This window comes from Tenrec ecaudatus, chromosome 17 (genome assembly GCF_050624435.1).
Source record: "Tenrec ecaudatus isolate mTenEca1 chromosome 17, mTenEca1.hap1, whole genome shotgun sequence".
Lineage (NCBI taxonomy): Eukaryota > Metazoa > Chordata > Mammalia > Afrosoricida > Tenrecidae > Tenrec > Tenrec ecaudatus.
In genome coordinates this window covers 33002949-33030862 of record NC_134546.1, presented here as the reverse complement: position 1 = coordinate 33030862, position 27914 = coordinate 33002949, and the positions used below count along the sequence as shown (strand labels likewise).

Sequence of the window (27914 nt, the reverse complement as noted above, 5' to 3'; positions counted from 1 at the left end):
AGCTTCTCTATTTTTCAACACTCTAAAGAGGGCTTATGCAGCATATTTACCCACAGCAATGGTCGTTTCATCTTTTGACAGCTGTTTCCATGAGCATTGATTGTAGCGACAAGCAAAACAGAACCCTAGACAACTTTAACCTTTCTTCCATTTATAATGATGTTACCTATCAGTCCAGTTGTGAGGATTTGGGTCTTCTTTACACTGTTTTGTAACCCTTACTGAAGACTGCAATCCTGGAACTTCGTCAGCATGTTCTTCAAATCCTTCTCAATTTCAGAACACAAAGTCGGGTCACTGAACATCGCAGGTGGCTAATAAAATGTCCTCCAGTCCTGATGCCACATTCTTCTTCACATAATCCAGCTTCTCTGATGCTTTGCTCAGCAATAGATTGAATAAGTATAATGAGAAGTTACAATCCTGATGCACACTTTTCTGATTTTAAAAAATGAAGTATTCCTCTGTTCTGCTCTTAAACCATGTACAACTTCAGCATGAGCCCAATAAAGGGTTCTGGAATTCCCATTCTTCTCAAGGCTCTCCATAGTTTGTCATGGTTCAGAAATCAAATGCCTTGGCATAGTCAATAAAACACCAGTAAACATCTTTAGAAGTCATTAGTCTTGCAAAATCCTATCATGCAATTTCCACTTTTACTTTTATGACTAAGGCTGTATTTTCCAACTACTGTTCTTTCTTCTTTGCTTCCAACTTTTTCATTCCAATTACAAATAATTACCCATGCATTTTGAGTGCATGTTACATTAATTTCTCACTGAAGACATTGGTAGGTTTCTTCATTACTAGCTTCAGTATTCTGTGCATAAATCTGAATAATAGTTGCATTGATTAGATTTCTTTGTATGTGGATGGACATTAGCTTATCTTGTCCTTCAAGATAGATCTTGAAAGGTCATTTTTGACAATGCATGCAACATCCTTCCCCTTGATTCTGTCATTCCTGGCCTAGTAAATCCCGTGCCTTTCTGATTTTAAATGGTAACTATGAGTCCATTCCAGCTCACTAATGCTGGGAACATTGATTTTCAGGTGTTCCATTTCATTTTTCAATTCTGATTTTTCTAGATTCATACTTTGTACTTCTGATGATTAACTGATGTCTGCAGCATTTTTTGTATCGATTTGTGCCCCAGTAACAATGAAGGTTCTAAAGACATTACTCCATCCACATAATTATGATGGACTCAACCTTGAGAAAGCAAATTTGGACTGGATTTGGACTTTCTTCAATCACATTTTGATTCTTTCCTGACTTCTGGTGCTCAGCTTCCTCTGACAGCATTCTGCTTTTATTCTTAGCGCTTACAATGATTCCGTGTTTTCCATAAGGATTCAGTGCTTAATTCTTCAGAATTGGACAGCCGGTTCCTTCTTCACCATCTGCTCTTAGCCGGACACGCTGCTGAAGCTGTCCATTTGGAAGTAGCTGTGATATAGCTTCCAGCATTACAGCCACACACAGGCCACAGTAGCAGGACAAATGATGGAAACATTCAATTTGAGTGTTTTAAAAAGAGATAGGATGATCAGTTTTTTAAAAATAGTTAAATTTTGAAAATCAAAAAATACATTTAAATTGTTATTTAACTGTTGGCTGCAGTCAACTCAAGTATATCTTGTCTATTGTGAACATTGTCTACCTGCAAAACAGTATAAGTTAACATCTAAATCTTTTTCCCTTTGGTTTCTTTCTTTTTTGTTCCAGTAATACTTGACTTTCAATCCTGATAGACCTTAAGCAAACATTGACTTCTCTGGAAGAACTCTTAATATTTCTGGAAGAACTCTTAAGGGTTAGAAAGAAGAAACTAGTAGTTAAACAAAAATTAGGGAAAAAAATCTGTCAGAAAGAAAAATTAGCTAGCTACTTGTATTTTACTCTACATCAATTTCTCTGTGTGGCGGCTTTAGTTCAGGCTGAGGTCCAAGACCTGTAGTTGCATAAATTCACCTTTGCTAAGCACCATCCAAATTGATGAGTTTGGATTTTCTCTCAATTTTCTAGAGAAGGTATTCAAGGCAGAATATAAATATATAGTAGTGACAGATGTTCTTTTACTATATTTCATTCTTAAATGGAATGTACTTTTCTTATAATCATGGTTTCTAGGAAGATGAATTCATAGTCTGAAGATTGTTTACTGATTCAAATCCGAGCAGAGAGAACAAGGCTGAAGAATATGCTATTTAGGCCAAAGGAAGGCCTGCTTAAATCGCTCACCACTAATGTCTTCATCTGTACACTGTGCTAGGAAAATCCCCTTTGCTCCATTTATCTGGGTTCCACTCATACCAATCCCCTTTTTTGCTATTTTTCATCCATCGTTTCTTTAGACATTGTGGTAGACAAAAGTTATGCCTCCAAGTTTGTCCAAATCCAGCCCCTTGAACCTGTGGGTATGTTACGTTGCATGGCAAAGATATATTAAAGATGAAATTAAGCTTACTGTCCAGAAGACGTTAGATACAGACATTACAGTGGATTATCCAGATCTGCTTGAGGTAATCTTTAGGATGATCTAATTCAGGGACAGAAAAGGAATAGTGATAAAGCATGAGATGATTTTATTGCTTCTCCTTGCTGGCCAGAAGTTGAAAGAGGACCAGCAGTTAGGGAATGTGGGAAACTTCTGGAAGCCAGAAAAGGCAAGAACGCAGATTTCCCCCTAGGGATCCCAGAAAAGTATGAACCCAGGCAACAACTTGGTTTTAGCCCAGCAAGAGTTAATTTGGACTTCTGACTTTCTGAACTGAATAAGATGATATTGCCTTGTTTTAGAGCACCAAGTGTTGGGCCATTTGTCACAGCTGTCATTCTGCCTAACTGCCCTGACACATAAAGATCCTTCATCACCGACTCACACATCATTCCTCTATTTTCTGAATGCTTCTTCTCCCCCTTCCCACTATCATGACCCAGTTCTACCTTACAAACCTGGCTAGGCCTGAGAAAACACATTGGTACAGATAAGCATTCTCAACACGTTGAATTCAGAACACATAAACCCCTCAGGAACAGTAGTGTGGGTAGCGATATCATGAAGGTAGAAGGATGGTCGGGGAGGGGAGAAAGGGGAAACCCATCACAAGGTTGGATATATAATCCACACACACCATGAATAACAGAAATGTGGGTGAAGTGAGACAACAGAGTGTAAGATACAAAATAGTAATAACAATACATAATTGATCAAGGATTAATGAGGATGGAAGGGTGGGCGAGGGAGGGAGGGAAATAAAGAGGAGCTTATACCAAGGGCTTAATTAGAAAATATTTTGGAAATGATGATGGCAACATATGTACAAATATGCCCGATACAATTGTTGTATGGAATGTTATAAGAGCTGTAAGAGGCCCCAATAAAATGATTTAAAAAAAAACATGCCCAAGGTGCTTGAGACAAAGTCTCATCATTCTTGCTTCTAAGGAGCATTAGGGATGTTCTTATTCCAAGACAGATTTGCTAATTCTTTCGGCAGTTTAAAGTGTATTTATTATTCTTCATCCACTTCATAATTAACGATTCACTTTTTGTCACTCATCCTTTTTCATCCAGCTTTCACATGCATATTAGATTTAAAACACTGCAGAGTTTATCAGGCACGTCTTAGTCTTCAAAGTGACATATTTTATTGTTAACGCTTTAAAGATGTACTTAGCAACAAATTTGCAAAAGGTAATACACATATTGAATTCTCAATCGCTGCTTCTGTGGGAACTGATTGTTGATACAAATGAAATGATATCATGACACACACCTTTCCTGATTTTACACATTCAGTACCACAATGTTCTATTAAAATGGCTGTCTCTCAGTCTATGTACAGGTTCCACATGAGCACAATTATGTGCTCCGAAATGATCATTCTGGGCATACTTTGTTATATTCCACATAATTGTATGCATTTGCATAGAGAATACATACACGGGGAAACATTTTTCTTGTGTCTTCTGTGTTCAATTAAGATTCATCTTACGTCTGTGATGATTCCTTCATTCCACGTTCTCTTCTGAATCAATGTTGAATTTCTGGCCATTCTCTGTCCATGCCCTGCTGTAACCATATTTTAATGATCTTCATCAAAACTTTACTTGTATGTAATATTAATGATATACAGTACAGTTTAAATACTCTGGCGATAAACTTTCTTTGCTATGGGTAAAGTATGCATCTCTTTCAGTGGGTCTTACAAATTTCTTGGCATAGACAAGTGGCATCTCCAGTTTTTCATTTGTTTGTTGAAACCTTTCAATTGGTGTAGCAGTTAGATTTTATGTCAACTTGATTGCGAAGTGTAGATGTAAACTCCCATCTGTCAGTCACGTGCTAGCCTGATGATGCCTCCTTGGGGCTGTGTCCTTTTGAAGAGTAAAACTGGAAATTCCCCCTCCCTGTGTGCTCCTTTACCTTCCTATTGGCTAGGACTGAGTGTGAGAGCTGACCTTGCATCCACACCCCTTTGTACCCACCCTCCTGTGATCATCCTGCATCCTCTTTCTGCATCACTGGCTTGCAGCTATGTGAGTCTGAAGAGTGTTCCAGCTTCCATCGGACCCATGGGCTTCATTTGGACTGGGCTGGAATGCCTTCTAGATGTAAGATTACTTCTGGATATAAAACTCTTTCTTATACATAGATACATAGATGAGTATCACTAGCTTTATTTCTATAGACAACCAAGTCTAACACAATCAGTATGCTGTAAATGCCTGAAGCTCCGCCCCCCCCCCCAATACCTGCATTGTAGCTGGGCTGCTTTATTCCCTTCATTTAGCACCATCTCTTCTTGATCATATGCTATCTCTTTACATGGTTGAATGTGTAACAATTAGTTTTGGTACAGGGAAACTCTATGACCCGTCCATCTTCTTTGGTTGCTTACTACATTACATGTTTTGTCCATGGAATCCTTCAATATTGCAATTTGAGGTTTAAATATGTTATTAGTTATTTCAGAATAGGAAATGCCAAATGCATTCTTCCCTCTTCCCCCACTCCCCACCACTCTAACTCCAGGTCTTTCCAAATTGTTTTATGAAACTTAGTCAGCCTGAGCTTCACTTTAAAATCTTCTCCTCATCTATTTTACTTTATCTATTATTTATTATTTGTTTCAGCTACTCTACATTCAAGGAGTCCCGGTGGCATAAGGGGTTATGATTTGGGCTTTGAACTGCCAGGTCACCATCTGCTCCAAGCAAGAACGATGGGGAGTTATACTCTTGCAAACCCCAGAAACAGTTCTCTTCTATCCCGCGGGGTCTCAATGGACCCAGGCAGTCTTTCCTTCTTTTCCTAAGACAGTCAAGGTCAAATTTCAGAGTCTTTTCTGACACTTGTTTTAATCGTTTTCTTTTCACTAGGTGAAAATATAAAGAAAAGGAGAAATGAATTATCTTGAAAAAAAAGTAGAGACACCCCATGGGACCTTTAATATATGTGATTAGATGTTTCCCAAATAAATGTTAAACAACATATCCCTGTACTCTTAAATAGTCGCTCATGCTGGCTTATATTGATGGGGATGCAGCAATCGTGCAAGCATCTATACAGAAAGAAAAGAGCACGTGCTTTCATATGGGATTAATGAAGTGATTCTTCAGAGCATCTACCGCAGTGCCTTAGAGAATCACCTTCACATGGTGTGTTACAAATACTGCTTTAAGAGGACCCTTGAATCACTTTAATAGAAAAAAACAAACAAACTGGATGCACCAGGTTGATTGTGCCTCATGGGGCCTATAAAACAGCGTAGAATCATTCCATACGCTTTCCAAGACCGTCATTCTCATCGCCACTCTCTTCTTCCATGGGGTGGCTGGAGAGGGGCACTGCTGATCTTGCTTTCAGTCCAGTGCTGAATGCATTCATATGTGCAACACAGGATGCCTTTCGATCTCTTCAGATGCTATTAATTCAGGACTGCCTGAATCACGTCTACAATTCTTACAGGTGCGCTAAGACTTTAGAAAATGGATAATTATAGTATTGAAATGAAAACAAGTTTCAACTATTCTCTAGTCAATTTTCTTAATAAATATACTTGTGTATTATGCTTAGAGTTCAGATTCCAACCACAAAGTCAGCAGTTTGATTCCACCAGCCTCTCAAATAAGACAGAAGATACTCTCAGGTCTGATAAAGAAAATACAACCTCAACACCCTTTGATATTAGTTCTCTGCTATGAATTGAAATTGACTATTGACTCTATGGCAGTAGGGTTTGTGTGTGTGTATGTGATTTTATCTTTTATTTTGCCAATGAAACGAGTTTCAAGATATTATAAAAATGCTTGCTTTAGGAAGTGTCTATCTACGGATTTCACCATGGGAATTTAATGCTGTGCTGTCGGAAGTAGAACGCAGCATCAGCAGTAGAGGAGCCTTATTAGCAAAATCTGCAGACGACACAGCCGTGTTTGCTGACAGCAGAGATGACTTGATACACTCATTGTGAAAGAACAAAGGTGACACCTTCAGAATGGATTCCATCTCAATTCAAAATCAACAGTAATCCTCACTGCTGGTCTGAGAGGCAACACATGATAATGGGGAAAATATTGAAAATATTGAAGTTGCCCAGGATTTCAAGGCTTATGGAAACTAAAACATATGGAAACAGTAGTAAATAAGTTAAAGTATTTATTTCTTTGGGCATATTGGTTGCAAATACCTCTAGTAAGTATTAAAGAGTAAAGATACAGAATGACTAATGCTTTTGAATGGTGACACTGGTGAAGAACATTGACTGTACCATGGGCTACCATGAGAAAGACCTGATGAATTTTGAAGCAAGTATAGCCAGAATGCTTCTTAAAGGTGGGGAGGGTGATATTTTGTTTTCCCAGTTTGAACATGTTATCAGGAAAGACGCGTCCCTGGACAAGGAGAGCATATTGGGTAAAAGAGAGGGTCGGTGAAAAAGAGGAGGGCATCCATGACAAGAGCTGCTCTATTAGCTGCAACAATGGACACAGCACACAAAGCATGAGGATGGCACAGGCCCGTGAGTGCTTTGTTCTGTTTCCCCGGGGTTACTATGAGTTATATGCAACTCGATGGCACCTAATAACAACAACAAAAGAACACTCTTGGATAAATGTTCATGGAAAAATGGAATTAAAATGTATGGGATTTTTCTCATAAAATTGCTAAGGCAATTCTTCTTATCGGTGTTACATAAAGATCAGTATAGTGTTACTTTCTATGAACAACTCTATTTTTTAGGGTGATAAAGTATGAATATATCTTTATAGTTTATTTGAGGTATGCCCAATGTCTCTCTTGCTAAATTTTAGAAAATTTTATAATGATTAGTTAATTTGTAAGATTAGGTTGGAATACAACCCTCTTACTCTGGTGAAAGCCTGGATGCAAATGAAAGGAGGTTACCTCGAGGAGGCGACCTATTTCCTATACAAGTAGACACAGTCAAAAGGCTTGCTGGGATGATTTTTGCTGGGTTCGTTCTGCATGGCTAATCATCCTCTGTGTTTTTGTTTTTTAACTTGAAGAATGTGCTGCTATATTGCATACAGTTCTTGGGAGCCTTGAGAGGCCTGCTATTTGACCTGCTGGTCTTGAATTCCTTTGCATCTCCGCTCACAAACCTGATTCACAGACCTTTGATTGCTCTGCCTTTATAGGCTGTGATTTTTCTGATGATCTTGCTTCTATCAGCCACTAAAGCTTTGTCAGTCAGAAGAAACCTCCAGCTGAACATTTGACCCACTACTTTAAACTAGATGGTACTTATCTGCTTCTACAACAGTGTGAACCATTTTATTGCTATACATTTCTCTCTCTGGACGTGTGTGTGTGTGCGTGTGTGCATAAATTTTGCATGTGTGTATGGAGGTAGAGAAACCAATCTAACACAATTTTTATCTCCATTCCTATCTGCATTTTATTTTCTGGGATTGACTGCCTGAAATTTTTCTAGTGTGTTTTTGTATTTTCTCTTAAGAATTTCTTTAGCACAAAAATAAAATAAAACTTACAACCAAAATACTGATGAAAAAGGCTTTGCCTTGAATACATGCACTACTCAGACCACATACACTCACGCACAGATCAACACTGTCTATATTTGTGCACACTCACACCCACATATCATAATCTAAGTGGAGACAACCGAAGTCATGAATGAGTGTAGTGTATGAAACATGTCATCCATTGCCTGAAGCTACTATATCTAGGTTTAGGAAACATTGGAGCACTAGAAATTATTATGTTCAATCAAATGAAGGAATGACTGCTAACATATTTCTCACTATTAGTAACTGCTTCTGCCCTTTTTACAATTGTACGATGTGACAATGCTTTCAACGTCTTAGGAAGCTGTCGGAAGCGTTCAGTGCAACAGATCTCTCACCCATCACGATTCTAAACGTAGGATATATGTTCCAACTGCCCGTTTCACTGTCATTGCTTGATATGGATGCCCTTCTATGCCATTCCAATCACAATCAAAGTTGCCTTCGCTTTGTATATTTGAGCAATAGTAGATGTCTAATTATTTATGTTGTATCAAACTCTGTACTATCCTAAATCTGGCCTGGGAATTTTTTTAACCCCATTGCATCATTAGAATGAAGAGTGGTTTTGAAAACCAGTTCTTGAAAGTTTTACTAAAATTATACAATATTTTCAATACACACACACACACACACACACACACTACTACTACTACTACTACTACTACTATCAAGTCATCTCCACATCAGAGCAACACTATAGGACAGAATATAATTGCCTTCTATGTTTTCCAAGGATGAAAATCTTTACTAACATAGATTGTCACATCTCTCTCCCATAGAGCAATTGATTCACAGATTGAAGCCACAGATCGTTCAGTTAGCAGCTGATGTTTTTAAGCACCGTGCTGCAAGAACTTGAAATATGCAAACAAATATGTATATAGTTATATTGAAATCATTTGGGAGGTATTTCAAATTGCAGATGCCTATATCCAAACTTTGGAAGTGAGATCTGAGTATTGGAATTTAAAAACACTCCCCCTTGGAACACTAGTGGGTAGTAATTATAGGGAATTACTATAATAAATTATTTCTAAGACCTCTGTAATTTCAAGTGCTCTCTGGTTCTTTAATTCTTGAAGTCTCTTATGTCAGCTTGGTATTTCGTAGTCAGCAGGAAGTTGTATCTTTTCATGTTAGGGTCAATTTATAATCCTATATCCAAATAGAAACTGCTTTTATAGGGCATTATAATTCAAAATAAAATTGTTCTTTCAATTCTATAATTTATCCATTCAACAAATATTTATTGAACACTTACTATATGGGAGGGGCTCCATTATAGGCACTGGAGAAAGATACAATAATGAGTAAGGCAAATACCCTGCTCTCAGAGAGTTTACATTCTAATATCAGGTCTTGCTCAATATCCATCTCTTCTCTGTCTTGCTTGAATCTATTTCCAAATAGCTAAAATTTCAAGTGTATTATTCTGTCTTCTCATTCCCACTTCCTTCCAGAACATCAGCTCAAATGAAACTCATTCTCATATTTGGTTCCTTCATCTATAGAAAAACAGTAAGTCATATAAGGGTTAAACCTGTGTGTTATACACTAGCTACAGGGTATGTGGTTTCTTCATGACACTTGGTACTGATATTCTTTTATAGCTAAAAACACTGAGAAGGAATTGAAAATATAGTTTAATGATACTGTTGGGTTTTAAAAACAGCAGGAGCATTCTGAACATGTTCTAAAATGAGAGACAACATGATCTTTTGAAAGGAATTAAACAAAATAATCACAAATAACTTCAAAGTCTTTGTCCTAACTGGAAGGATGAAGTAATTATTTGTGGAACTACATAGGACATAAGCCTCTGGAGAAGTCCCACTCTCTAAAAGTGAGTGAGGTGAGGAAGGTGGCCACTAAACAGAGTGTTTTGGGGAGATGATATAGAAGATCAAAGGCATAAAGGTTACTTGAACAGTTAAAATTTTGTCACTAGGTTACCCATATACCATAGACTGGACCTGATCTGGTTTCAAAATTGTATGTATTTTTGGTTTGTGTTGATTTGTTTGGATTTTGTTTGTTCCCATTGGAGTGAATTGCAGAGGGGTTAGGTCAATGGAGGTCAATCTTGAATCTGTGCTCTATGTTTTTCCACTTTTGGGTTTATGAAACCCAGGATTGTTGAACGTATGAGGGTAGCAAGTAGAATAAGGAGTCGGGGGGTGGGAGGAGGATACAGTTGTAGTGGTGGGGTAAAAGGGAGATGGACAAAAAAGAAATGCTATATGACATTGGAGATAGAAATTAAACTGGAGATTGCATGATAGAATTTTTTAAGACCACTGACTTCACTGAAAATAAGATTATTTTAACTATATCAAAGGTGGTGTAATATTGACCTTACCAGATGAAATATACAAAAAAATCAAATTGAGTATCTCTGTGGAAAGAGACAATGGAGAATTTCAATATCATTCACCAAATCAAGATCAGAGGTAGTACATTCACCAATTACTCATCTGCAAGTCCAGGGTGAAGGTGAACAAAATTAAAACAAGTCCGCAAGAGTCAAAATACAAACTTGAGTGTATCCCACCTAAATTTAGAGACTGTCCCAAGAACAGATTTAGCTCATTGGACACTTAATGACCTGATGAGTTGTGGGGTGACATCAAGTACATCATATATGAAGAAAGAAAAAGGGCATTAGAAAAAGATAGTTTAAAAAGCAGACTAAAGTGATTCTGGGAAAAAATGAAAAACATAAGTGACTGTGAAACTTGTTCCTGAATGGAGAGTAGCTAACACAGAGCCAATAGAAGAAATGATGATGTAAAACGGTTGAACGGAACATTTTAAAGTTCAGCCTCAGCAGATAAAATAGAAGGCAATAATGATATGTGTAAAGACTTAGAGCTATAAGTCTTATCATGCTCAGCAAAGTTCAAGCTGAAAAAATTTAAGAAAATTCAAGCCTTGAACTCAATCTTGAAAGATTCCATGGCAAAAAAATTGAACGATACAGGAAGCATCGATCAAAGATAGAAGGAATACACAGGATCAGCCTATCAAAAAGAATTGGTCAACAACCATTTCAACCTTTAGCATAGAATCAGGAACCAATGGTATTAAAGAAAGTAGTCCAAGCTGCACTGAAGGTGTTAGTGAACAACAAAGTTCCATGAAATGATCAAAGTACAATAAAAATATTTCCACATCCTGGAAGCAATCACTTTTCTATTGATAATATCAAGGATGGGCATTGCAGAATCCTTAATTGTACCAATGGAAGTGTCTACTTGGAACAAGAGGCAGTCCTTTGAATTGCACAGTGGTATAGCCCATGGTTTGAAATGTTTTAAAGTGTGCGGCAGGTTGTGTCCTTTCACAATATTTATTCAATCAGTGTGCTGGACAAATAATCCAAGGATCTGTACCCTATGAAGTAGAATGCAGCATTGAGGTCACAGAAAAGCTTCACAGATCAGCTGTACATGACCTTTAAAGTCTTGAAGAACAAAGATATCTGTTTGAGGACTAAGCTGTGCCTAACCCAAGTCATGGTCTTTTCACACGTTTCATGTGCATATGAAAGTTGTACAGTGAATAAGGAAGACCACAGAATTGAAGTGTTTGAATTAGGAGTTGATGCAGATTTTATTTAAAATCACTTTATTGGGGGCTTTTAACAGATATTATAACATTCCATAAATCAATTATAGCAAGCAAACTTGGACCTATGTTGCCATCATCATTTTCAAAATGTTATCTTTCTATTTGAGCCCTGGGTATCAGCTCCTCTTTTCTCCCTCCCTCCCCTACCCTCCCACTCTAGTGAACCCTTGATAAATATATAATAAATAAATATATTATATATAATTTTATAAATATATATTTTATATAAATATATAATAAATATATTTTATATATATAATTTTATATCTCACAACTTCCACTGTATCCCTTCACCCACCTTTCTGTTAATCATCCCCATTGTGGTGGTAGGGGGTGTTATACATCCATCATTGCTATTGGTTCCCCCTTTCTCTCTCATTACTGTTTCTGAGGGTTTATCTGTCCTGGATTCCATGTGCTGAAATCTCTTATCTGTATCACTGTATATGCTCCAGTCTAGCAGGATGTGTGAAGTAGAACCAGGGTCATGATTGCAGGGTAGGAGTGGTGATGGAAAGCATTAACGAACCAGAGGAAATGTTTTGTGTTTCATCAGTGCTATACTGCACCCTGGCTGAATGGCCCTTTCTATGTGATCCTTCTGTGAGGGGATGCTCAATTGTATACAGATGGGCTTTGGGTCACCACTCTGACCCCTCTCCTTCACATTGATATAATTACTTGATTTTGATCTTCTGATACCTGATCCTGTTTACATCTCATGATCGCACAGGCTGGCGTGCCTCTTCAATATGGGCTTTGTTGCTTCCCTGCTAGATGGCTTCTTGTTTAACTTCAAGCATTTAAGACCCCAGGCGCTGTATCTTTGAATAGCCTGGCACTATCAGCTTTCTTCATCACATGTTTTTAATGCACCCATTTTCTCTTCAGCAATCATGCCGGGAAGGTGAATAACACACAGTGCCAGATTATTAAAATGAAGTGTTCTTGTATTGGGGGAAGACTTAAGTAGAGGTCCAAAGTCCGTCTGCTCCCTAAATACTTTAACACATAAATATATGTACATGTGCCAATACCTCTATCATTATATATTAATATATTTACATACATATATGCCTATATTTCTACCTCTCTCTCTAGATTTTGCCTCCTTATTCTATCCTCTATCCCTTTTACTTTCTTCCCATCCCACTGTCATGTTCATCCTTCATCCGGCTTCAGTAATTCTTCTTGGCTATATGTTGATGCAGAATATTGAAAGCATCGTGAACTGCTTGAAAAGCACACAATGTGTTTTGAAGGAAGTACAACTAGAATGATGCCTACAAGCTAAGATGGAGAAACCTGGTCTCAAGTACTTGGATTTGTGCTCAGGAGAGACAAATGTCTGGAAAAGGACATCGTGTTTCAGAAAGTAAAAGGTCATCAAAAAGACCAGATCCTAACTAAGACGGATTGACTCAGGGACAGCAACAAAGGGCTCATCAGTGGTAAGAATAGGGTATGATTACACGTAACATCAATGGTAAGGATAGGGTATGATTTGGAAATGTCATGCATTGTTTTACATAGAGACAATATGAATTTAAACTAATTGGGCAATACTGTGCTAGTCTGGGTAAACTAGAGAAACAAATTCATAGACACTCTTTAAGAGTGCTGTACTAGCAATTTATATGGGCTGAGTGATTGAAGGGTTATATGATATTTACTGTATTAATGCTCAGGGAGCTAATACTGGACAGGATTCATATGTCTCTTGCCTTTATGAAACTTAGAGTCTATTGAACTACCTAGGATAGTTAGAGTGGATGTAGTCTAATATCTACATTTTGTAGTCTAATATCAACATTTTGTACATTGGTAAAGAGAGGCTCAGTGGCATATTATGGTTCTTAAGTGATTACTGAGGGGCCAGAGTACAAATATCTGGTTCAGAACATAGCATTCCTTTCCATGCACACTCTCTTAATTTTTTTTAATTTGCCATAATTTATACAAGCTCAAAACACAGTAGGTGCCGCAAGACAATATAAGACATGCAAAGGAAAAGCTAATGGACAGTGTTATGAGTTGTATTATTAAAGTTGAATGTGTGGTGTAAACAAATGATACTGGGGTAAGTCAGAGTTACATGAAATCAGTGTGACCTAACACTGTCATGGCATCCTTTAATGGGCTGAAGGAGGAATAAGCAAAGGAAAATAATGGAGTTGGAATAATAAAAGTAAAGTATAATGGAACCGTAAGAATAGTTTGGAGAGAAGAGAGGAGAGTAATTCCCTTGAGTGAGTACAAAGTTTGAGGCCTCAGTTAATTGGAATTACTCTAGGACTACCATATCCTTACTATGTAAATCCCCTTCAGGCTTCATATCCTTACTATGTAAATGCCCTTCAGCATTTTTATGTCATGTATTAAGCTGGTAGGTGTGGTTCTGCCACTGACAATATTATTGAAGGTTTTGCTCTTTCACCAATTTCCATTAAAAAAAGAGTAATTACATTACAGAATAGACCATAAAGATGTGATGCAATAACTTCAGAGGTAGAAGGAATCGTGAGAAAATGTAAAATTTTCAGAAAGATAAGAATCGTGGATGACAAACGAAGAACCAGTTTGCATGAATTAAGAAGACACTTTCTAGATAGTTTTATATTTCATTTGAAAGTTGGTGTGAGGAGGCTAGTATATTCTTTGTGTGTATTTATGCATGCACGTCTACGTGGGTTCCAATTTCTCTTGAAACCTTATATCAACAGACAGTCAAATAATTGAAAAGTTTGGTTTATTGTTTATAAACATGGATTATAGCCAATTATTAGCTAATGAATTGAGTTCAGATAATACAGTGTCCTAGAGCAACAAGTAAGGAGCCCTGGTGGCAGGATTGTTATGTATGAGGCTGTAAATGACGAGGTAAGCAGTTCAAAATCACCAGCCACTCCGAGGGGGGAAGATGAGGCTTTCTACTCTAGTAATGAGTTATAGTCTCAGAGACTCATAGGGTCAGTTCTACTCTGCCTTACAGGATCAGCTACTGTGTCCTATCAGGTTCCACTCTGACCAATGAGTTTTAATGGACTCCCTGGACATGAGAAAGCAGCAAATTCTCTACTTTTTTCTCTTTTTGCTTTTTAATTTTTAAAAAGATGCATACCACTAGCTGAATGCAGCTTAAAGTACAGCTATGAATTTTGAGGTTGAGCAAAGCTAGGAAGGGTAGCTAATGTAGGACAGAGTCAAGGTTTCAACACTATTGAACAGGAAAAGTGATTTTAATTTTACTGATTACATTTTGCAGCAGGCAAGTTGTGCAGACCACGCACATTTCTAAACAACATCTCATTAGCATAACGACTTTGCAGAGTAGATCTAATTAAGCCCAATTTACAAATAAGTCTTGTAAAAATTAAATTATAATCAGTGACAAACCAAACGTTTCATCCCAGTTCTATCTAACTTAAAAGTGTGTGCTATACTCTGGTAGTTATATAACCTGTTGTCAATTTGAGAGGATTAAGAGTGAAGGGGTAGAGATTAGCCTGTCAATCAGGTCGCAGCTTGATGACCTCTTTTGGAGGTGCTAAGGCGATAAATAGCTCTCTTGAGCTGGGACACTTGTTCACTCCCTTCGAGACATCTCTGTTGACAAGACATAGAGCTATAATAGTGCCCTGAGCTGGAGGAGCCATGTGGAGACCCCTCCCAGCACTGAGATGCTTCCACCGCCACTGGATCCACAAGATTTTGCACCCCTGGCCTGTGATCTTCCTGCATTCATTGTCATTGCATGTGTTGTATGAGTCCGAATAGGAATTTATAGATTAGTATCAGACATATGGGCTAATATTGGACTGATGGGCTTGATCAGGACTTGGCTGGGATGTTATCTCAATATTCATTTGCTTTGTATATAAACCTTTTGCTTATACACATACACCGCTCTATGAATTTGTTTCTGTAGTCTACCCAGACTGATACATATACCTTGCAAGCAAAAAGTTTATAAAATATATGAACAGAACAGTTAAAAGGAAGGGATAAACATGAATCTTTACATTGAAATGGAAAACCATTTTCCTAAATATGGAATGAGGTGGTACATAAACGCATTTTCCATGAGAAGGTTTTAGGTTACATGGGTGAAGTGTTGGTTTTATTTCTGTGAATCAGTCTATTGTGATCTTAATTCTTAGACTACATAGAACGTGAAAGAGATAGTAGCTTTATGCATTCCCTCTGGCATATCTAGAATATTGGGTCTAGTTTTCTACCTAAATTACAGCGAAAAACTAAAGAAACTCCTAAGGAGTATGATTGTGACAGTAACCATTTGAAAACTTTTCATTTGTATATTTATTGTTAATCTGAAATGAACTGTTTTGAAATGATCCTCTGTGCTTGAAAATTACATGTGAAGCCATCAACCTTCTCATAAATTAATATATAAAACCAGGTAGCCAGGGGGATATATACCTTGAACTGCAAACTTGCTGTACCTACAGGAAATCATTAGAGCAACATGAAGTACAGCAAAAGTATTATCAAACAAAGCTTCAAAAGGCCAGTAAACTAAGAAAATTTGACCCAAACAAAAACTTTAATAGAAGAGGCCTAAAAGGGTTTGTAATTGTTAAAAAATATTACAGGATATATTTTAAGTAATCCTGTGTGCTTATGCGAATAAGCTATGTACTCTTCTACAAGTTCTATTATAAAGTCTGGAAGCAAACATTGTATAGTCCCTGAGTCGGAGGGTACTGTACCCCACTTTCCCGCTTTCCCTGTAGCAGATAGGGAAAGTTGACTTGTTTACAAAAGATGACACTGTTTCCCACTAAATTCTGTTCTGCTTTCAGACCACCTTCTGTTACACTTTCAGAAAGGTTTACAGTAAGCCTTTCACTTGTAGAGTTTGTGAACTTCACTTTGGGTTCTCAAACCCATTCAAACGGATTTGACAGAAGTACCGTAGACTTTGTCTTCAGTGTAGATTAGGAATATGAGTTTTCTATTTGCAACACTGGTTTTCTTGAATAATGTAGCTATGAGCTGATATATGTATTGCTCTTTGTAAAGGAGTGGTACAGTGGGCAAAGCTGCTACTGGGAGAGTAGAGGGTGAGTGGGTTGGAAAGGGGGAACTGATTACAAGGATCCACAGGTGACCTCCTCCCTGGGAGACGGACAACAGAGAAGAGGGTGAAGGGAGACTCCGGATAGGGCAAGATATGACAAAATAACAATCTATAAATTATCAAGGGCTCATGAGGGAAGGGGGAGCGGGGAGGGAGGGGGGAAAAAAGAGGACCTGATGCAAAGAGCTTAAGTGGAGAGCAAATGCTTTGAGAATGATTGGGGCAGGGAATGTATGGATGTGCTTTATACAATTGATGTATGTATGGATTGTGGTAAGAGTTGTATGAGCCCCCTAATAAAATGTAAAAAGTAAATAAATAAATAAAGCAAAAAATGTCACTTACAAAAAGAAAAAAAAAAGTAGGCAGTTCCAACCCGCTGGCTATGTGTTGGGAGAAAGCGGTGGCCATCTGTTTGCATACATGTTTACGCCCTTGGATGCCCTTCGGGGGCAGTTCTGCTCTGTCCTCTATGACTTCCAGGAGTGGAAGTGGACTCTAGGGCACTGGATTTGGTTTGAGCTAAGAAAGAGCAGTGAGGTATGACTATTTTAACAGAAAAGCCTGTACCTGGAATACCAAGAGGGCGCTCCGTATTATCTCAGAAATTTTCATCAATTAAGGGGGAGTGAGGCAATAAAAATCGATGTGCCTGTGAGTGTGTTGATTTTGCCTCTGCCGAGTGAATTCAAAACCATGACCAAGTGGAAACAAGTTTTTATCTGTGTCAATTTTGTTACACAGCGATTCCAGCAAAGGCCATAAAGATAAACGATGGAAAACTTTCCATAGTTAGGGCAAAGGCTATGAAGACTGCATTATAAGGGGCACGTCCATGTGCTGTGCCAAGGATCATAAAGTGTTTTAATTTAACTATTAGTCAATACTGTTGATACTGAGCATATCTCAAATCTCTATCTGATAAGATTGCCTCAGGTCACACATGAGTTCAAGGCATGGCCACTGAGGAGACACATTCAGTGACTTATATTCAGATAACTCTCCTCAGTAATCCTCCTTTGGTGTGTGTGTATATACATATATGCATATATATGTGCATATATTTATATATATTTATAAACAGTTAATCAACTTTTATTTGAGACTGTCTTATTTTCAGGATGTTCTTACATTACTGTTATATATTTTTTTATTTACTTAATCATTTTATTGGGGGCTCATACAATTTTGATCACAATCCATACACACATCTATTGTGTCAAGAACATATGTACCTTTGTTGCCATCATCACTCCTTTCATATATATTTTGAATAAATTGAGATGATAAACTTGTTAAAATATGAAACAGACTAAGTTGTGTTTGTTGGCTTAGACTTCTAAAGCCACTTATACATCTATCTACCTCTAGGACAAACATGAATCTAATTCAAAACATCCAAGCAGGCGGGTTAATATGCTTGTTTAAAACTTCACATTATTCATCTGACTGGCTCAAGAATTTCCTAAGAACTAGCACAGGATCACTAGAAAGCTATGATAAAACACGTGGCTGCAAACTGGGTCCATTTTAGCTAAGCATCCTACCCGTGGGCAAGGGCAGTGGGTTTGCCTTTTATATAGTCTTACCACAAGAAAAAAAAAATCTCAGAACCTTTTTTATGCCCTAATTTACACAGTCCAACATATCCATTCACATGCAATTCTGTTTTTTGTTCAATCCAATCAAGTGGGGTTACATAGTCATCAATGCAATCAGCTCCCCATTGCCCCCCTCCGTACCCTCAGGAAACCACTCCTCTTGTTACTGTTTCTGAAGGGCTATCTATCTGGACTTACATGTACCAAATGATCTTAAATATGCAAATGAACATATGCAAATCTAATATGATTAACGAGGTAAAAAAATGAAAACCATAATATTAAGGGAGGAATTATTAAAGAACTAGAGGATAGTTATGTAATTCACCAGTGCCATACAGCACCCTGGATTTATCATCCCTTCCATGTGACCCTTCTGTGAGGGACTTCTAATTGTCTTACAGGTGAGTTTCGGGTCTCCACTACATCAACACACCTTCACATCCATTGGCTGCTTGTTTTGGGACTTCTGATACCTCTTTGTCTCAACACTTCATGTTCTTTGTTGCTTCCCTTCTAGAGAACCACTTGTTTAATAAGCCTTTAAGGCTCTAGGTGCTTTATCTTTTATTAAATCAAAATATTGGGGGCATACAGCTCTTATCACAATACATCCATCCATCCATTGTGTCAAGCACATTTGTACATTTATTGCCATCTTCATTCTCAAAACATTTTTTTTCTGAGTCCTTGCTATCAGCTCCTCACTTTTTCCTCCTCCCTTTCCCTCACTCCCTCACAAATCTTTGTTAATTTATAAAGTATTATTATTTGTTCTTGTCTTACACTGACCGATGTCTCCCTTCACCCACTTTTCTGTTGTCTGTCCCCCAGGGAGGGGTTATATGTATATCATTGTGATTGGTTCTTGCTTTCTTCCCCCACCTTTCCCTTTCCCTCCTGGTATCACTATTTTCATTATTGGTCCTGAGGGGTTTATCTGTCCTGGATTCCCTGTGTTTCCAGTTTTTATTTGAACCCACATACATGCTCTGGTCTAGCCGGATTTGTAAGGTAGAATTCGGATCATGGTAGTGGGGGTGGGGGGAAGCATTAAAAAACTAGAGGAAAGTTGCATGTTTCATTGGTGCTATACTGCACCCTGACTGACCTGTCTTCTCCCCACCACCCTTCTGTAAGGGGATGTCCCGAATGTCTGTAGGTGGGCTTTGGATCTCTTTTCTGCACTCCCCCCTCATTTACATTAATATGATTTTTTGTTCTGGGTCTTTGATGCCTGATATCTGATCCTATAGACACCACATGAGCATACAGCTTCGTGTGCTTCTTCCATGTGGGCTTTGTTGCTTCTCAGCCAGATGGCCAATTGTTTGTCTTCAAGTCTTTAAGACCCCAGATGCTATAGATTTTGATAGCTGGGCACCCTCAGTTTTCTCCAACATATTTGCTTATGCACCCATTTTGTCTTCAGAAGTCGTGTCAGGCAGGTGTCATACAATACCACATTATTAGACAAACTGCTATTGTACGGAGGTAAGATTTAAGTTAAGGCCCAAAGTCCATCAGCTTCCTTGTTGCATTTGCATCCGTATATAAACAAATGCAGATATATTTATAAGGCTTCATGGGGAGGTATGGCAGGGGAGATAAGGGGCAAAGAGGAGCTGATATCAAGGAGTTCAAGAAGAAAGAAAATGTTTTTAAACTGATTGTGGTAGCAATTTCATAATACCACTTGCTGTGATTGCACTGTGGAATGTTACGGTATTTATAAATGAAAATTTATATATAATGAACTATTATGTTTCATTAACCTCTGTTCTAACGTTCACAAGCAGTGTAGGTGAGGCAGAAAGTCCCGCATGAAGTCACTGGTATGGTCTCCAATCAGAAAACCGGGTGCTCCTCTGGACCTCAGAGGACATTCTCTTTCAAGAGAAGTAGCGCGGTGTTGATAGCATCCCCGACCGAGGCTACCGTGAAGCTCGAAGGAGCGGCACCGTAAGATACAGCACAGCAGGATCAGGCTACATCAGGTGGCAACAGAGCTTCTAGGAACAGCAGCTGGACACTTTAACTCCCTGAGGACTGGACATGTCCTCAGCGAATGCTTAAGTGAATACCAGACAATTATTTCTACAGCGTCTCCCACATCCTTCCAAGAAAGACTCATCAGGAAAACGTTTCCATCGTTATTATTATTCCTTCTCTTTTCTCAAATGCTAATGATACTGTTTACATCTGAGTTAGTAATCTGACGTTTTAATGATAGGTTCACTTATACAGGTGCTCATATTTAACTCCAGGCCTGCTGCCTTGGAGTCAGTGCCGACTCCTGGCAACCCACTGTGGGTTTCTGAGACTGTAACTCTTCCCCAGCGTAGAAAGCACAGTCTTTCTCACACAGAGCTGCTTTGGGTTTTGAACTGATGTTCGTGTGGATTGCAGCCCAAATGTGTAACCCCTACAACTTCCCCTACGTTAGATTTTAGGAACTCTGGTGGCAAGGTCAGCAGTTCAAAAAGATGGGGAAAGAGACATTCCATTCCTATCAGAAAACCCACAGGGCAGCTCTCCCCTCTCCTATAGGGTCGCCGTAGGTTAGGGTCGTCTCAATGGCAGTGAGTTTGGTTTGGTCTGGTTTGCTAGTTTTTAGACTTGTAGTGCTTTGGCATGTACTATATCGCTGCCCACTCTAAAAGGGGCATGCGTGGTGGGCTGGCGGGGGCTAGTGCTGGTAGACTGTTAACTCACCAAAGGAACTTTGAGTTTAGATCTGTCAAAGACTACACTAATGATCTGCATCTCCTTAGGGAAGATGAATTTTTCCCTACTGTCTTCCTGCTCAGTGTCCTGAGATTGACGTCCAGGGCCCACTGAGAGATTAACAAAGAACTTTGCATTGCTACAAAAATGATGAAGGCCACCTCTTGGGTGTTAGATGCCAAGGTGTAGGTCAAAATTCTCACAACTGGATCAGGTAGCATCATGATAAACAGAGCAAAGATTGAAGATGTCAAGGACTTCATCTTGTTTGGCTCCTCAACCAGTGCTTATGGAAGCAGCAGTCAGGAGATCAAAAGTCCACCTGGTACACAAGACCTCGTTAAGTGTTGGAAAGCAAGGATGCTACTTTGAGGACGGACCCAAGCTATGTGATTTGCAACTGTTACATCTGCATGTTAAAATTGGATTTTGAATTAGGAAGACTGAAGAAAATCGATGCATTTGTCTTGGTAAAGAATATTGAAAATACTACAGGGCTGTGCTTGAACTAGCACCAGGTCTCTGCCCGTAGGGCTGTTCTACTACTGGTGGGCCACGTGGTTACCTCTGGCAGACTGGGAGGGCCACAGGGCAGGGTCTGAGGGAGGATATTCACTGCAGAGGCCACAGCGACCCTCTCCAGTCTGGGGGGCTGCCAACTCTTCAAGTGATGTTCCACTTCTGAGTGACCAGGTTCATCGTGGAGGAAGGGGTAACCTTGGGCTTGCAGTCCATCCCCATGGCCAAGCCTTGTACCATTTATCACAAGTTTTTTGGTGAGTCCAACATGGACACCTTCGACCCCTACCTCGTCGCCATGTCTGCCGTTTACTTGGCTGGTAAAGTAGAGGAGTAGCACTGTGAATGCGGGATATCATCACAAGTCCAACAGGTACTGAACTCGGGTAGCGAGTCCCTGGAACTGGACCCTTGCTGCTAGGAGCTCCGGTGTAAGCTGCTCATAGTCTGAGTCCTGCGCTTCCAGGTCTCCTTCCAGTATCCATACAAGAACCTGCTCCACTACCTGATCTGCTCAAGAACTGGATGAACCGGTACAGCTGGCAGTGGATCCCCATCTCTGTGGCCGCCCGAGCACTGCCGTGGGACAGCTACCACGGGGCGCTGTGCCTCCACTTCCAGACACAGCACATGGGATGGCAGGCCTGAGGCAGGGAGGTGTCAGCACGTGAAAAGGCTGAGAAGCTGTGGTGACAGGTGTTTAGTCATGACCTTACCAAGCTGACTATTGAAAACATTGTTTCTGATCCAGTTCAGGTTATACCATGGGCACACATGAGTTCAGCAAGCACATGCTGAAGTCGCCCCTCTACTAGTCTCCCTTAAAAGAGGGATTCGATCCTTGTCGAAGCAGAGGCGCACATCCTCATTGGATTGTTTTAAACTTCTAGAAGCCCTGGTGATGCAGTGGTTCACTCATTGGACTATTAACTACAAGCTCAGCAGGTCAAACCTGCCAGCTTCTCTGTGGGAGAAAGATGAACGTGTCTATTCTGTAAAGAGAGTTACACATGGTCAGCGTGAGTCAGAATCAACTGATGGCTGTGAGTTTGGTGATTTGGAGCCTTTATTGCTGCCTTCTAGTAACCATCGTATCCGCAGTCCTACATGTCCCGTTTACCCAGAACAGTGAGATAGAAGGCCTAAAGAGCGGTCTGGCACGTAAATGTATCTGAAAGGTAAATCTGTGTTAAGAAGTGATCTAAATTAAAAAACATACACATTCTAATAAAGTCTTACAGGGGAGTTTGGTTTTTGGAACTCTTTCTCATACCTTTGGGACAACTCAACAAAATATGACTCTGAACAACTATAAACGATTTTACTCTTGAAAGTATTGTGGCATTTAGCTTCCTCTCTTAAACTTGTTTTACTAAATTAGTGGTCCACATTACTATTCTGTCCCTTTCCACATTATTTCATGTGTAGCCTGTGCAGTCATCTCATTGTGAGCATTGATTTTGGCACATAGGCTACACAGGGATTAAAAAAAAAGCATTAATTCACGGTAAAATCCAAACCAAACCCACTAGCATAAAGTCAGGCCTGACTCTTAGAAACGTTAACCTTGGTCCAATGGAGCGTCTAGTCTGCTTGAATCTAGGACCTTGAGGTTTGAAGCCAATGCTTATTCCACAGTGCCACAGGAGAGCTATATTTTATTTAAGAATCTTTCATTTTAATAGTCGTAGGAACTCTAGTGGCACAGTGGTTAAGCACTCAGCTGCTAATTAAAAAGTGGTGAATTCAAACCCATGCGTAGACTAGGAAGACATACATGGCAGCCTGCTTCTGTAATGCTGCCGCCTTGGGAACAAGATGGGGCTGTGCTTCCGTGTCTGCCGGTATTGAAGGGTTCATCAAGTTGATGGCAATGCATTTTGGGTTCCGTAGTGCATGGGGTGCCATTATATGGAATTAAAATTCACTCTGTACTTTCACAAAATTCCTGCCTCTCCTTCCTGACTATATCCTGTTCTTTATTTTGTTATTTAGATTTTGATCAACTGCTATCTCCTCATTTAATTCATCTCTCTTGGTTTCTTTAACTGAAATACTATTTCTCAGCCAAGGGATCAAAGTTGTAGCATGGGCTCTGGTGATTCCAGCATGCATTAAGAGAAATATATTAAAACCTTGTTAGCAGAGGTAGGTTCCATAATTATAGAAGACAATAAAGTCAACATAATATGCATTAACAATCTGTAACTTATTTTACATGACAATTAAACACAGATGAGAAACATTTCATCTAATATCTAAATTTTGTACTTCTAAAGTAGAGACATATCATGTCATCGTTATTTTTTTGGCAAGCTTTTCAGCAATTAGAAAATGCTACCACTATAATATCTGCTCCATGAAAAGAGAAGACATCTTTTATTCATTCTGTGACTTTGGTCTTTGTACAACGTCTGGTTCATGAACATTTCACAATAAATGCTGTTTGAATAAATCTGTCCACACATTTTTCTGTCTGCCTAAGGAATTGTCCAAGAAAACATATGTATATATTTCAGAGCAATATACTGATCAATAGGGATGACCACATATACATAGAATAATTTTTAAAATCATTTTCTTCTGCTTGACAGTCATCTATACTATGAGCTACAGAGACAGGACACCACAGCTGATGCTATCCAGAGCTAACTGATTGGGAAAGTGGCAAGGAGCAATATGACTATTTCTAGCGAATAACGAGGCTACTGTGGGAGCCAGTCCACAACTGCATGGGTCCTAAGGGATGGTTGCATAATTGAAAGGAACAAATAAAAAGACGAAAGAATTTGAGTGTGCTTCTTTTCCATGAAGCCAAGTCTGAGAGGGAAATGGAGAGAGAGAAAGTGAGTGAGAGAGAGAGAGAGAGAGAGAGAGAGAGAGAGAGAGAGAGAGAGAGAGAGAGAGACTGTATTCTTTCACCAACATATATAATCTCAGGATACACCAGCCCCCCTAGCCACAGACATCCACATACATCACAAGGTGGGCAGTGCCCTAATCGAGATGGCCCTGAGTTCACTGGGGGAGTAACCGAGCAGTGGTGCTGGGGGAACGTAGAGGGAATGATTGTCCCGTGAGTGGGAAGAACAATAGCAACATGTCTGCTCCTAGAGCTAAAGTTGCTGGCCTTGTAGTAATCAACCATGTGCTTGTAGGCGGTAGCATTCAGGCAGCACTATAGTGGGAGGATGATTTTTAATTTGGAGAATGTGATGAAGGCCTCCCTCCACTCAGCATGCTGGCCTCCCAGGCGTTTTTTAATCCTGACCATAGAGAATTTGTCTACATAGCCTCTCTTCCCAGTCCTCAGTTTCCAACAGGCTAGAATATCATATTTATAAATTTGATTATATGATTGGAAGTGATCGTCTAGTATGGTTATTAAAGGGCCGAGACAGGAAACATTTACGCAGAGGTGAATTGTCTTACTTTAATGCTCCAGAAAAATGCGATAATTTCTGTTCACATTTCTTATTCAATGCTAACAATTCTTTGCCTGTGTAACTGCCTTCCCAACTTCTTCATGTTTTTCAACCTTAGCTGCTTATGAAAAGCAAATAACCTAACTAAATAAGCAAACTCAGGATTTAAAGTCTCAACATTGATTTTTATTTATTAGTACTGATTTGAGTGTCAGATAAAATTTAAAGAAGTATCCATAAATAATGTGAATGAACTGTCACAATTGAGAACTGTGGTTCTGTTTTTTCCCCCTCCTTCCACAACTTGTAAGAAATAGGCACCAGGAACGCTGACAGGAGATTACAAGTGAGCAGTAGCTAGCATGAGAAGCCATGGCGTTCTACTGCAAGAGCCTCTCAATCTGTTTTTCACCCAGGGTACGATGTGAGACAACACACTAATGGTCTGTCTCCTCCATCAGCCTAGAACCTCTTGGGGAAGACTCTGTAGCATCCCCAAGTGAACCAGACCCAGAAGTTACATTTATTTTTATCTAATTTGGAGATTGACAAGGAAGAGAAACGAGGAGAGAGAAAATGCAAGTTGTCCAGGAAAAAGTAAATGGAGGACAAAAGTGGAAAGGTCAAAATCCTATGACAGCTGATTTTATAATTATTTCCCAGAACCTCCATCCTCCAATTTCTGTTAACATTTCACCAGTCACATTCCAGTCACACAGCCACCTGTACCTGGACAGGTGATCAATGTGGCCTCAGGTGACCCGCTTAGACCACCGTCTGCCTGATCTCCTTACTTATGTCCCCTTAACTTCATCAATTCCTTGTTTCTAACATCTGGAATGAAATTGAAACCAGTTAGAAATGTGAAACCTGGACGTTCCTTCTTGCTATACCATTGCTGTCATTCACATGTGGCCTCACTGCCTCTGGCAGGCCGGGTGAGTGTTCAGCATCACTGCATGGAAGAGATGACCGGCATTTCTGTATAGCAGTGCTCAGAACCCACTCTACAAGCTTAGACTGAGTCATGGAGAGTCCTTGCTGATTTGGGCCAGCTCAGATTTTGATAAGAATTGTGCCATTCGACGCTCTCTCTCAGAATTGAAAAAGGAAGGGAGAAAGAAAGAGTTGACAAAAGAAAAATAAACACCTGCGATTTTATAGTCAACCTGCCTTCGTTTGTAGGCAGCGCTCAGTATTCCGTTATTACGGCGGGAAGAAATGTTGCTCGCAGTCTTACTTTTCATGTGTTATGAACTACCAGTACCACATGGATAATAGGAAAGCATCAATATTAAGATTAATGAAGCGGTTATTTCTTCCAAGAAAAAAAAAAGAGCAAAGGAATTGTTTTCTTGGATGTTCATTGATTCATTAATGTTGATTAAAAGAACTTAAATTAAAACATTTTCCCATATTGTGCCAAAACAAAATGCACTAGTTCTAATCTTAACAAATATTTGAATCCCCATTAGGAAAAGTAGTCTCCCACCTAATTACTTGTTATTAAGTCTTTCTTAGTGCATGAATACATAAAACACAAACACACAGGAACAAACACTTCTCTATTTTGCATATTAAGAATTAGACGACTATATGGCTTGGCCAAAACAAAACAGTAAAGTCAAGATTACACTTGGGGTATTCGTTGCTTTTTGTTTTCAACTGCCCCTAAATTAAATTCCACTTGTTGCCCCTGGGAGAATACATAAAAGAGATGGCTTCGCAGTGTCAGCTGCATAAGGAGAGCGCTGGATACTGAGAGCACTGCATAATGCAACACACACGCATCACTATAATGATTCTGGAAGTCAGTTTACTATCCTTCTGTGGTGCAGGTGATTAAAATTATGATTAATTTTAATGTAAAACTACTGTGAACAGTTTAAAATATAACAACAAGGTAAAAAATTACTGTCTTATTTCATAAGGCCTCATTTAAAAGATTATTTTTAGGTAAACGCATGTTTAAATTTAGTTTGAATCTGAATGTTGTTTTTGTTATTGGGTGTCACTGAATTAGGTGTGGCTCATAGTGACCCAATATACTGAGTTATAGTTATAAGAGTTTTGTTCTTTATAGTAAATACCTGTTATTAAGCCTTACCATTATATATGTAACCACCTTATACAATTTTCTATATGAAACCTGCAGTTTTGAGACTACATTATACCCAATTGCCATGATTCTCTGGAAGACATACTACCTAAAAATTAAAATACTGCAAAAATGTAGGACAGCATATATGCCTGTGACTCTAGTACTTCCATATTATTCCATATTCTAGGATTCTAATGACATCTGTCTGCAGAGCAATAATGTGCTGCCCAGAAAATGCTGTCCTCCTGAGAACCTGACCCAACTCCAGATAGTGGTGTTCAGCTCGAGTAAAAGCAATCCCGCTCCCAGTCGGTGTAGTTCATTGTACACGGACTGTGGTTATGAAAAAGGAAATGAGGTAGGAGTAGTCTCGTCCAAGAGGCTCCTGAGAGTGCAGGTTCTTACCAGGCTATTAGAGGCAGGTCAGAGGACTTTGGGACACATTGCATTAAGGTCACTACTGATACGAAACATCCCTTTAGTGCTTGAAGCCCATTGGTCCCTCCCAGGGTCCAAATGAGTCTGCAGCTCATTGGTAGACTTGAATGGAAAATTTTTCAGAGTAAGACTTGAATCCTAGGAGAAAATAATTTGAATGTGCAGCCAGTTTTTCCAGTCAAGGGTAATGTGATGTCAGCTCTTTTCAGATGCCTATCTCCAATTTAAATTAGGAAATTATAAAAGTGCTCATCATTTTTCTTGATCCTTATCTCTCTGTCTTTCCTTTGATTATCATTCGTTGTAG

At 39.1% G+C, this 27914-nt stretch overlaps 1 pseudogene; it reads left to right on the top strand.

The window, feature by feature from the left end:
- Window positions 1-21794: 21794 nt before the first annotated feature.
- Window positions 21795-22441, top strand: LOC142431060 (cyclin-Q-like; annotated as a pseudogene).
- Window positions 22442-27914: the final 5473 nt, after the last annotated feature.